Source organism: Argentina anserina, chromosome 6, assembly GCF_933775445.1.
Source record: "Argentina anserina chromosome 6, drPotAnse1.1, whole genome shotgun sequence".
NCBI classification, from domain to species: Eukaryota; Viridiplantae; Streptophyta; class Magnoliopsida; order Rosales; family Rosaceae; genus Argentina; species Argentina anserina.
Window position 1 is genome coordinate 23,017,724 of NC_065877.1, and position 7,523 is coordinate 23,025,246.

Genomic DNA, 7,523 nt, shown 5'->3' on the forward strand with positions numbered 1-7,523 from the left:
GTGAATGCAGGCAACTAGTATAGAGTATGACGTTCATATGCAAAGCAGGTTAGTTGTCTTCTCAGATAACAAGTAAATTAAGTTCTCTGATGCTAATGTTTATACCCTATATACATTACTATTTTTTCTGGCACTTTCATTGTACTCATACTTATTTGTTATGTCAACTGTCATTGGTTCTCAGCACAAGTCTTCATAGTATTGGGTCTGATTTTGAGGTTAGTAATTCATTTATTTTTTGTTGGTGAAGATATTATATCACTTTACATTCATAGTTTTGTTATCATTTCATTCCAAACTGATTTGTTGGTATAGGTTAAGTCAATATCATCTTAGTGTGTGCATTGAACTATCAGGAGTTGTAGCTGCAACTGCAGATTGAGTAGGACTGGAAGTAAGAAAAAAGCTTGATACAGTATAGTTAGTTTCTTTTTTTGATTGAAGTATAATTAGTTTTAGCATTGAAACTAATGTGTAAACAAGTATCCGATTTCTGATGTAACATTGTAAAATCCCTACAGTTGTATTATACACTTTTGCTATTTCAATAGAAATACATGGGTTTGTTGATGTGTTTTGTGGAGATTGAAATGAAAATAAATGAGTTAGTATTGTATTTTTATATAATATACAATCAAAGTGTAATGAACAGTCAGTAAGGTTAAACAATCATATATTTTATGTCACATAAAAGATGTATTTGTGGGTGTTAGAGGATGTGACCCCACCATGTCAGCTATTGAAGTTGAGGCACGAAAGACGATTCAAATGTTGGTTTCTGAGCATTAGCCACGGCGGTAACACCGACATTTCTGAAATATGTCGCTGCAGCGTGGGTATTGACAATGCCCACATTCTTCCGTAGGCATAGGGGTCAATGGGCACGAATCAAGCTAGTTAGGAAACAGAAATATGATCCTTTTGACATGGAAACATAATGCGGTTGTAGTAATTTTCAAGTTAAATCTTGCAGAAAATCTATCCCAGCATAAGAGTTAATTGAGACCGTGCATGAGAGGCCATTGGAGAACAAATTAATAAACTGAAAAAACATACGATCATTCATCTTGATTCTTGATCGTGATCGATCAGCAGATAATCTGAATCGCTCATTGTAAAATCATTTGGACAGTTAACACAATGCAATGGTCCAAACCTTGATCTTCCTCCGTTTGGCATTATAACTTTTCTAGCTAATACCCTTATTGAATTGGATCCCAGCTCTCCCTATATATAAGTGCTGTGGAGATATGTACGTACGTACTGCATGCAATACCACCATAAAACCATCAAAATCTATCGCAACTATATAGCCAAAATTATTAGCATCACTGTCAATGCCAGTAGCAATTGCTATAAGTACCAAATGCGCACAAATAATTTAGCTTCCTTTACTACTTTTCAAATCTACCGAAAGATAAATCTAAAAGTTGGCCGCCCCTTTCCTCCAATTATAGGGTTATTAAGAAAATGAATTAATTCTTCACATGAACTCATTGTCGAAATTATTGATCGACGCCCACTTTGGTGTATATTACGTAGCATCTTTCACAGATTTACAGCAACTAACAGCTGCAGCTGCAGTTTTGATTCAGTTATTTGCTGCAACAAAAACCAGAACCTAATAAAGCCGCAGCTTCAATTTTTTTGCTAGTTTTCGATTAGCTGATGAGAAATCAACATTGAATTTGTTAGCCATTCAGGTAATAATCAAGCTGTCCAAACGGGTCCATTGCAAAAGCAAAGCTATATATGTGATCGATATTTCTGTTATAGAATTGATACCAGTATCATCGTGGTAGATGAGATTTGATTCCTACAATTTAGTTATGAGAATGATATAGGTATGTTAGCAGCAATGCCAGGATATATAGTGTGATCTTACTCATCTTAGTATATATGCAAGCAATAAGGTACCAAAGGGCACTGGAATTCGAAGGAGCCAAATCGGGGTTGGGTAGTACTTATTGGGAGTATTTAATACTCTCGATCACTAGCTCCAATAGGGTCGGCCTTGAATTTGATTTCCGGCACGTACAAATAACAATAAGTATCATTTTCGTAGCACGCATATATAATCACAATTTTTTGTGTGTCGGAAGATGAAATAAGATGTGACGTTGTGGATCCAATACAATGTTCATACAGGAGCTGTTTAAACATTCGACAAGGAGTTGGTGATAACAATCTAAAGAAAATTAGTGTTAAACCCATTTTTCAAGCCCTCATTTAAGATTAGCCCACACCCAATTCTTTTTGTAATCAACACCCAATATCTTTTTCAACTTTCCTTATAGGGTTTTATTGAATAATTAACATATTTTATTTTTTTAGTTCAATTCACGGTTTTACCCTTCCAATTGAAAAAAGAAATTTACTCTATAAATATAATCGTTAGAATTGTAAACATTAATGTACGTGTAAATTAAGGAAATAAATTAGTTCAAAAAAATTACATAAAAAGTCAAACGAAAAATTAGATTAATGTAGTTTTTATTTCTGTGTTAATCACATAAATTGAATGCATCAAAAACTCTTTTTTTTGCTCTACCTTCAAGCTCATTATGTAATCATGATAGCTAGGAAACAAAAAATTGAAAAAACTATAGTTTTCTTTCCGGCCTGGACTTGTCTAATTTTGTAGAGTGCTGCTATATACACCAAATTTTCTTACAAAAATCTAATACCAAATGATATGGCATCTTACATGGAATGACCACGTCATTACCCTCAAGTGAATAGATTTCATGTATGGATTTTTTTTTCAAATTACCTAAAAAATTAATAATAAATAGTATTAATAAAGAAAAACTGTTTATTTAAGTAAGAGACTTTATGAAGAGCAAAAAGAGGGAAAACGGAGAATGAAAAAAAAGAGAAATATTTCGAGACATAGGGACCTAATTGAAATTAGAATGAGAAATTAATTTTTTTCTCAAAACATGATTTGATTGCACCGATAGCACTCTGATTTTGATTTAAACGACCTAACATTTGAATTATTAAGATTTTCTAGTACATAAAAGAATAAACGATTTTGCCTTTAAAAAAAGATAAGACGATTTCAAACAACTTTCACAAAGCAATTAAACATAACATCATAAGTTTCACTTTCTAAGCCTCAAAGTTGGCTAATGGAAACAAGTCTCAAAAAAATTTCTCTTTCACTTTTCTCTCAATTGGTCACAAGCATCCTCTTCTCAAGAGTGTTGATTAAGAAAGAACTCAAGAAGTACAACGTTGTTCATATTGGGGGATCACACAAATTATTAAAATATTTGTTTCCATTTTAATTAGGGTTATTTATTTTAAAAAGAATTTATATGAAAGATAGGTTGAATATTATTAGGATTTCTATGATGATGTGGACACATGACACATCATTTAGTATACATTTTTTGTATATTTTTTGCGGTCTAGCATTTTTCAATTTTCTATATTTGATTTATTCTATATTTTTACGTGAGAGAATGAAAAGTTGTTTAATTACAAAATATATACAAAACTCATTACATACAAAACTGATGTCTACTATGCATTACCTACCACTACTACTACACATATACCCTTTAATGACGTTTTAGGCATGGCGTTTTTCGAAAAACGTCATTGAAAGTAGATTCAATGGCCTTTTTTTTGAAACAATGCCATTCAATTTTCAAGCACTTATTTTAGAACTATGTTTCTGGCATTTTTAAACGCCGTTAAATCTATGACATTTCCAGAAACGCTATAGTAACATAATTTGATAGCGTTGCCAAACGCCATGCATATAGCTTGAAGCCCATGACAATTGCGAACGCCGTAAATATCAGATATAACGCGGGTCTTTTATTTTCACTTACTTAAAACACCCGAACAATGAAATCCTCACCTTCTCAAAAATTGTAATCTTCTCAAACTGCTCTCTCTCTCTCTCTCTAACCCAGACCTCAAACACTGAAATCGTTCGTAATCCCAAACCCCAAATTGTCAAAACCCTAAAAAAATTATCTTTGCTTCGTCTTCATCGATCTTCCTTCCTGCTCTTCACCATGACTGAAAACTTGATTCCTCCGACCCGTAACCCTAGATTCATCTTTCTCCTCTCAAATCCTACAACAATCGATGAATTTGCTCCCCTCCGCCTCCTCTCAAATCTGATTTCGTGCTCGTAAGCCTCTCGATCTATGAATTTTGAGTTCTAGGATTCACATTTTGGGGTTTTTCAAGTTCACGATTCGGATTGCAAATATTACTCTATGTAGAACGATACTAGCTGTAAGGTTTTCGACCATTGTTTGTTTGGGGTTTTAGAGTTTACCATTTGGGGTTTTTGGGTTATGGAGTTGGGGTATTGATCGGTTCGATTACTCGAGATCAATATTAACCCTGTAAGCATCGTTAGTAGTATAAAGCAAGAGGGTATCGTTCACAAACCGGGGATCCAACCAGGGTAAAGAATCACAAACATTTAACAACGAATTCATAAGAGTTTAAAAGATTTGAGATATATTTCGATTCAAACATAAAAATAAATCATAAACTAATATATACATGTGATCAACCAACCAACACATAAACATCACCAAACAAATCGTCACAAGTAGCTTCAAAATCATAATCTCATCCTATGCAAACACCGAGCCTTAGCGGACAAGTATTGAGTGAACAAACAACAACCTAATACCGAACTAGGTTACTTAGCGCATCCCTAACTCGAAACATGGCCTGGTAATCCTATCTTAGCGCTTAGAAATTACAAGGTAACATGTCATTCTCAATCTTACCACTTCATTGATTCATCTCTTATCTAATTACTTAGCGCATCTTAGATAACAAACGGATCATGGTTAATTCCTAGTGATTACTAACAAGTCAAGCATGTCACTTATTTTAACAAGTTATCAAAAACACTTAAGAATCCTATATGCAAAACTAACTTAGCGCCTTGAATCACATATAGTTAACGCCCAAGAAAGAGAATCATTAAATCATTGAATTATAAACTCACGATATCTACATAGAAATCATAGACAACAAAATCAGAACTACTTTATAACATCTTGCAAAATCGTAAACTACATGAGAGTATTCCACAAATTCGGAACTAGCCAAAAACATAAACACAACATCACACAAAGAATCCAAACCGAAAACATAAGTGAAGAAGTAACGAGTTACACTTTGTAAATCTCCTTACCGGTATCAAAACAAGGCAGCACGGCTTCAACTTGAATGGCAATCCGAGGCGTAGCGCTTTGGATCGAATGGAATGAAGGGAAGATGGTGTTTTCGCCTTGAATGGCTTTGAGGATGATGAGTAGTGTTTAAGGCAGAGCTTTGGCTAGTCTTGTGAGCAAGGTTGATGATATGTTTCTGTGGAATTGAGGTGCTATATATAGAGGAAGAAACCCAAGGGAGGATGACCACAAAGTCCACAAAGTTGAAACCAAATTGGTTGAGGTTTCCTAGATTCGGCAGATTTGACCTTTGTCCCTTGTTGTGGCCATAACTTTCTCTAGAAAATCGATATTGAGATGATTCCAATTGGCAATTTCAACTAGACTTCCGTGGCTTTTCATCCATATAAGGTACATTTTCTCAATCATTTTGAGCTGTCCAGGGGAGCCCGTCAAAGATGGATGATCTGCACTGCCAGAATTCTGATTTCTATAAGGATTGCATATCTTTTGCATTAATTACATATCTTCTTCCTCCTTTATTGCTGATTTCTTTTGCACAAATTTCTTCCTTTGAATTAGGGAGGCAGCAAAAGTCTTAATTGTTGCAGCCATGTTTGATTTTTCTTACCTCTCCTCATTAAATTTGCTGCATGTCTTCTTTGACTTTCTTGCCTCTTCTCATTTAATTTGCTGCATGCCTTCTTTGACATTCTTTGGTGCTGGGATTTATGGACATTCTGATATATATTTGTGCTCTATTTGCAGGAGGAACAAAGTCCCAAGTTTCCCTCATAGCCCTTGGATCAAAAGCAAATCAATGGCTGAGATAATTCCGCCGAGTTCATTGGACCTCCGATCAATGATTCAGTCATATCTCTCTGTAGGAATAAGATATTGATTTGATTTCAAATCCTACAGAAACTAGACTCAAATACCTTTATTTCCATATAAAGTAGGTCTTCTAACTCGATCGGAGCTATCCAGGGGAGCCCGTCGAAGTTGGACTATGAATATTGACAGCATTTTGATTCTTGAATGGATTGGGCTTTTAAGTGTATTTTCTTCTCTTTCTTTGTGGAACTAGGATTGCTTTCCTTCTCCAACATGGATTTGTATTTCCTAATAAGAATAAGTATGTTATAAACAAAGAAATACGAAAGGATGAATCCTACTCGAACAAGGAATCATATCTCAACAAGGATTATTAACACTTAGCACGATTTCATCATCAATTCACTCATAATTGATATAAGCTCTACCTAGACACTTATTCTTACAAAAGAAACTAAAACATACTAAATAAGAGGTAACAAAGAGTAAGAATAGGGTATAATCACATTAAGAACGTCACACTTTGTGCTCCTATCAGGTATTTTTAACTCAATGCTAGCTGCTATACGACCTTTAGGATTTAGAGTTCTGCTTATTGGGTTATAGATTGGTATTGAAATTTGAAAACTTGGTCTTGTAAACTCTATCCTCAGCTTCATAAGAACTGGGTGCTAGGTTTGACTCTTAATGCCCATGTCTTAATTGTCTTTGTTGTGTAATGTTTAGCTTTTATTTTCTAGATTTATCTTATAATTCTCAATTTGTTTTCAATTCTTGCAGGCTGTGTTCCAGCTGCTAGTTGGGGTTGTTTCTAGCTTGAGCATTTCTGTTTACAATCTACACAATGAACAGATGGTAGCTTACAATGAATTGCAGCTTTTCAAATCATTTCCAACATAGGGTAGTTGTTCTTTAATATTTATTGTGTATTAAAAGAAGAAAAGAAGCAAATAGGTGATCTCTGATAAGTTCTTTTGATGTACTTGCAGTGGTGCAATTATGATGCTAGTAGAGATGGAATATAGCAGCAAAAAAGGTATTCAATTCTAACATTTTTACATCATCACCATCTTTGGTTGAATGACTTGAGAAATTTTTTTTGTTTCATGATATGCGTACTTGAGCATAAATTATTTGATTTTACATTTATTGGTTTGTTAGAGACGTGTGAAGCAAAAACATTATATGCTTTTGTGAATGGAGGTGAGCTGAGAGGTTTAAGATCTTTGGCCAAAGAGTTAAGATCTTTGTAAGTTTGTATTGTATAATCAAGTAGAGTTCCTTTGATGCGATGAAAATCAAGTGGTATTATATGTCTAAAATGTATGAATTAGGCTTTCCTTAGGCATGAAATTTTTGAGTTCTAAAATTCTAATGGTATTTAAGTCGAATATAATGTATGCAGATATGCTGAACAACTGGCTATTTTAAAATTAATTGCAGGTCAGCAAAAGATGAGAAATTCACCGAGTACTAGAAGGTTTTAATGGAAGAAAACATGAAAAATAAGTAATTGGACAGTTCCCT

The 7,523-nt window shown here is 34.1% G+C and overlaps 1 long non-coding RNA gene across 1 annotated transcript; it reads left to right on the forward strand.

Annotated features, from left to right (window-relative positions):
* Nucleotides 1–6,792: 6,792 nt before the first annotated feature.
* On the forward strand, nucleotides 6,793–7,523 carry LOC126799887 (uncharacterized). The gene is made up of 4 exons (XR_007672661.1): nucleotides 6,793–6,851; nucleotides 6,986–7,032; nucleotides 7,158–7,245; nucleotides 7,440–7,523. It is a non-coding gene; the product is annotated as an uncharacterized LOC126799887 (long non-coding RNA).